Genomic DNA, 5,290 nt, shown 5'->3' with positions numbered 1-5,290 from the left:
TTGTGCGTCCGAGCTGATTCCACATCGCCAATCCTGTTCTGCGCTAAAGTTAGTCTGTAAAGACAAATGCTTAAAGACAGCTGCTTGTCCTGTGGTTGAACCGTGGGTGCCTGATCGGAGCCTGGCTGAACCAGGCTATCATGCCATAAAGTAGCTCGGACTCCTCAGTTAGTGTCCGGGTAGTTGGCTGCCGAATCAAAATTTGATAAACAGGCATGACTCGCTATTCTAGCAGCGGTATGATTTCCACTCTAAGGGTGGGGTTCGGCCTTGCCCATAATTGTGACTATGTCACGCAGGACTGGCCTAATGTTGTACCGCATTGAATCTATCCAACGTGGTTCGTCCCGGTAGTATGTGGTAATTACTGTATAAGGGGACAATGTCGAAGACTTATTCTTCGATGTGGTATTAGTTTGGTGATCCGAAGACAACCATTAGTATGGTGGGCCAGTTAAAACTTGGCCTTTGCACCTGGCATCTTTGAGGAGATGTTATTGATAGTTTTATGCCAATGGGGGTTCGTGTGAGATGGAGCCCCCAAACTATTGGGTTGATAGTGAGTGCAATAAAATTGCTATGGCTGATGTTGTCCGGACGGTCGATGTGGTCAGAGACGATCGGCCGTATTTTTGTACTGTGGGGGGATCTTCCTTTGACCTCACCATGTTTGATCGGTCTTTCGTTGTTTGGAACCTCCCTTCATTGTTTCCGGCGCGCCACCGGCCGTTTTGTTTTGACGATCCGGCATTCTCTATTGGTATGCTTGGCCGCCCTTCTGGGGGTACCATGAATTTCACATGGTTGATCGAGTATTCTGCTTGGGCCGGATGGGCTTGAGCTGTTCTTTTTCCGCTGACCGGACTACGGGCGCTGAATTCGGCACCAACTTCCCTGACTTGATGTTTATGACGATTGCGCCGAGGCTTGAGGATGCTGCCTCGTGTTTCCTGCGTATTGTCCTGGACCGTGGTGGTATATTGGCGTCGGGGTATGTGCCTTAGGTTCTCCTTGTTAGGTTGAGGTAGCGAATTGTGCCATGTGTGCTCTTTGTCGGGGCGGTTGAGTCCGTATTCCTCGGTGGCCAGGACCTTGGTCCATCTGTCAGTGAGCAAATCTTGGTCAGCTTTGAACTGCTGTTGCTTCTTTTTCAGGCTTCTCGCAGTGGCCATAAGCCGGCGCTTGAAGCACTCCTGCTCCACGGGGTCCTCAGGCACGCCGAACTCGTCGTCGCCGAGGCTAATCTTGTCTTCGAAGGGGGGCATGTAGTTGTCCTCCTCCGGATATCCGTCTGTCGCCTGTTCGTCTGGGCTGACCTGCCCGTCTTCCTGCTCGGCGTGCTCGAAGGCAGGCTGATCGGGGTTGTATGCATCTTCGACACCATCCGGATTGTTTTCGTCTCCTGTGCCGGTATTGCTGTGGCGGGGCTTGGAGCGGCGCCGACGACGCCCATGCTTTGCTTTCTTCCCTGAGGGGTTATCCTCCATCGGTTTCCTTCGGAGTGTCCACCATATATATCATATGAGGAGGTGGCTTTCCACCGGTGGTTCCTATTCTTCTCCTACATCATCGTCCATACCGTCGATGTCTTCAGAGTCGAAGTCAAGCACGTCGGTTAAATCATCGATCGTGGCAATGAAGTGGGCAGTGGGTGGGCAACGAATTCCTTCATCGCCTGCTTCCCACTCGAGCCGGACATAGTTTGGCCAAGAGTCTCCTGACAAAGAGAAATACTTTAACGAGTTCAGCACGTTGCCAAAGGGCGAGTGCTGGAAGATATCCACAGCGGTGAACTCCATTACCGGAGCCCAACCAGATTCGGCGGGCTCGGGAGTGCGCGGACTGGAACCTACAGCCGGATACGAGTCCGGGGGTCCGGTATCACAGGCTTCCTTGGGGGTGAAGCTTGTGTTCGGCTCTGGCGCCGATGAGTGTGCGGCCTCTGAGGCGGGGTCCATCCACCCGTCCTCGGGCGACGCAATCTACTCCGGATTTAGGTCCGGGGCTTCTGCAGGGGCGATATCCAGAGCGTTGTCCGACAGCAGGTCTAAGCCGTGCTCATCGTGACTGTCCGGCGCTCCTGGCGCAGGCTCGAATCAATTGAAGATCAAGTCTCCGCGGATATCGGCTGTGTAGTTCAGGTTTCCGAACCTGACCTGGTGGCCAGGGGCGTAGCTGTCGATCTGCTCCAAATGGCCATGCGAATTGGCCCGCAGTGTGAAGCCGCCGAACATGAAGATCTGTCCTGGGAGAAAAGTCTCACCCTGGACTGTGTTGTTGTTGACGATTGAAGGAGCCATCAAGCCTTGCAGCGACGACACAGAGGAACTCTCAATGAAAGCACCAATGTCGGTGTCAAAACCGGCGGATCTCGGGTAGGGTGTCCCGAACTGTGCGTCTAAGGCTGATGGTAACAGGAGGCAAGGGACACAATGTTTTACCCAGGTTCAGGCCCTCTCGATGGAGGTAAAACCCTACTTCCAGCTTGATTGATATTGATGATATGAGTGTTACAAGAGTTGATCTACCACGAGATCGTAGAGGCTAAACCCTAGGAGCTAGCCTAGGATGATTATGATTGTTCCTCTAAGGACTAAACCCTCCGGTTTATATAGACACCGGATAGGGCTAGGATTTACATGGAGTCGGTTACAAAGAAGGAAATATAATATCCAGATCGCCAAGCTTGTCTTCCACGCAAAGGAGAGTCCCATCCGGACACGGGACGAAGTCTTGAGTCTTGTATCTTCACGGTCCAACAGTCCGGCCAAATTATATAGTCCGGCTGTCCGGATACCCCCTAATCCAGGACTCCGTCAGCGGTGCCCACCCGTGCCCGAGGTTTAGGTGTTAGGATGCTGAAGGCTTGTTAACACAATGTGAAAAGCTGCAACACATGGAAAATGTAAATATGGTGATTGTGACATTGTCCCACTGAGGAAGAAAGTCAGCGACTTAGATCCATGGTTAGGAGTGGGTGAGTGATCATGAAATCAAGCAACAAGTCACATGAGATATGTGATAATGGTGCGGGAGAAGGCAAGAAGGAGCTAGAATGACCAAGTAGAGTGAACGACCACTTAAACAAAATACTTGCAGAAATATTTGAAATGAATTCTATTAATGTAAGATTTTTCTGAACAAAATAAGACCGAGGGAGGATGATGCATGACAACAGAACTAATAGGCCGGTCATTCGGGACGAGTGGAAATAATCGACCTTTAAATGAAATCAAGGTAGTTTTTCAGAAGTTAATCACTAAACCACTTGCGTCTCTGAAATCTTCTAGATATGGGAACACAATGTTGCATCTTATGAGACGTTTAAACTTCTAACTTCTAAGGTATCATTACTGTGAAAAAAGGTACGAGATGGTTGATGGGTTGTGTGAGGAGTTCGATAGAGAATGCATGATGAGTAAGTTGATGTAGTACATCAGTTACAATGATTAACAAGGAGAAAGAGGGTCGCCTTATTGCAACCCATTTATACTAGGGATCCAAGGTCCTGCCAGACATTCAGAAGGACGGTCGGTCCCTACATTGTTAGGATATATCTAATCAATGCACACATGCCATCTTCAAAGACATCATGGTGTGGATTGTGGAGAAGGGCATCCAGGAATTTGGATCCGGAGTATCTATTTTTAAGTCAAGTTTTATTAAGGTGGTTGATACCTTGATTTACTAGTGGTGGTTTAACATATCTCGTACACCAAAAAAGAACTAGTTCGGACTCCATGGACATGTAGTGGTGTGATAGATTGTAATTAATGTGTCAGGACTTTTGCAATGGTTTTGGCAGGGAAATTCTCGATGGAAATATGTATGAAAACTTTTGGAGTGCTCATTGTTGACTTAGGTTCTATTACAACATATGCTTGGTTCAGACTAGAGGTGACGCCTTTTTTGGCTTTTTCGTGAGAGGACTGCCACTTTAATGTTTTGTTTGGTGAAGCTCTAATGTCTTTATTTTGTAAAACCTATGCTAGAAGCTGCTAAGCTAGGAGATAGACTTGGATTTCATGACTAACAAGTCAATAAAAATTTCTTTTTCAGAGAAGGGTTGGTCCATGTTCCTTGGTTAGGGCATGGGTTGTGGATACATATGTCATAGACAGAAAAAGTCCATGATAGGGAGGTGGTGCCTATGAGAGAGAGTAGTAAGTAATTACAATTTCCAATTTTTCTCATGTCAGAAAAAATAAATCACATTTAGCTCATTCATTGTTATTTAATGCTATGTAATATGTAAGAAGCCAAAACAAACATGAAAATATCTTTTGTTTTCACCCCCTTCAATAAAAGCCCTTAATTTGGTACAATATGGAAATAACCATTGTGTAGTTATTTGCCCTCAGATTTGTGGGGGAAAGAATTTGTGCCATTTTTAAGTGTGAGGTGCTATCGCTTGAGGGAAGCAACCAGAGCAGACACAATGTTTCAATGACGATCCATAGTATCTGTTAAACCTTCTCAAAAGAAAAGGCCAATCTTATTTCTGCTATGGAGGGTTCGGCTGGGCATCATTGTTCTTTCCCAAATGATAAAAATTTAGGAGGCAATGGTTTTACTTTGGAAGAAAAAATGATCCTAAAATTCCTTTACAAATTCCCAACCATAGTTATTTAATTTTAGTGTAATTTGCGAGAAGAGTAGCCATGGAAATATGTTTTATTTTTATCTCCTTTTGTGCAGATGTGACTTTTGCTTCGTTGCTTCCAATAGGAAATACTTCTTTAATTGTTTGTTGAAGGATTTGCATCACAATGCACCTAGGAGCTAATTCATGATTGGATAGTAACCTTATTTCCTCAATTTAGTCTATTGCGTCCACACCTGTGGGGGCAGGAGAGTTATTTGCCATCTTTTCCGCACAAGACGTGTCCGCTTGATGGCGGCAATTATAGAAGCATCATGTTTGAATGGTGATGGACTAAATTTTAGGAGAGTGGTACTAGAGTCAAGCATGCATAACTAGTGGGATATTATTGAAAACAAATCTAGTTGCGGAAGTAATGATTGAAGTTTTTAATTTGTATCCAAAAATCCTTCACAGTGTTTGAAACCAATTTATTTATATTGACGTAATTTGCAAGAAGCATAGGCAGGAAATATTTTCTGTTTTTGTCTCCATCAGTGTCACCATTGAGTTCTTCTTCGTTTTTTCTTGTAGACTACATTTGTCTGGTTTGTTCAAGGGTTTGGCTGACATCACGCCATAATTGGATATTAGGTCTAGGATGGAGATCACCACTTTGCCATTATTCTTCATGGCATTTGTGCGCCG

The sequence above is a fragment of the Triticum dicoccoides genome, chromosome 3B (assembly GCF_002162155.2).
Source record: "Triticum dicoccoides isolate Atlit2015 ecotype Zavitan chromosome 3B, WEW_v2.0, whole genome shotgun sequence".
Lineage (NCBI taxonomy): Eukaryota > Viridiplantae > Streptophyta > Magnoliopsida > Poales > Poaceae > Triticum > Triticum dicoccoides.
This window is presented reverse-complemented; position numbering follows the sequence as displayed.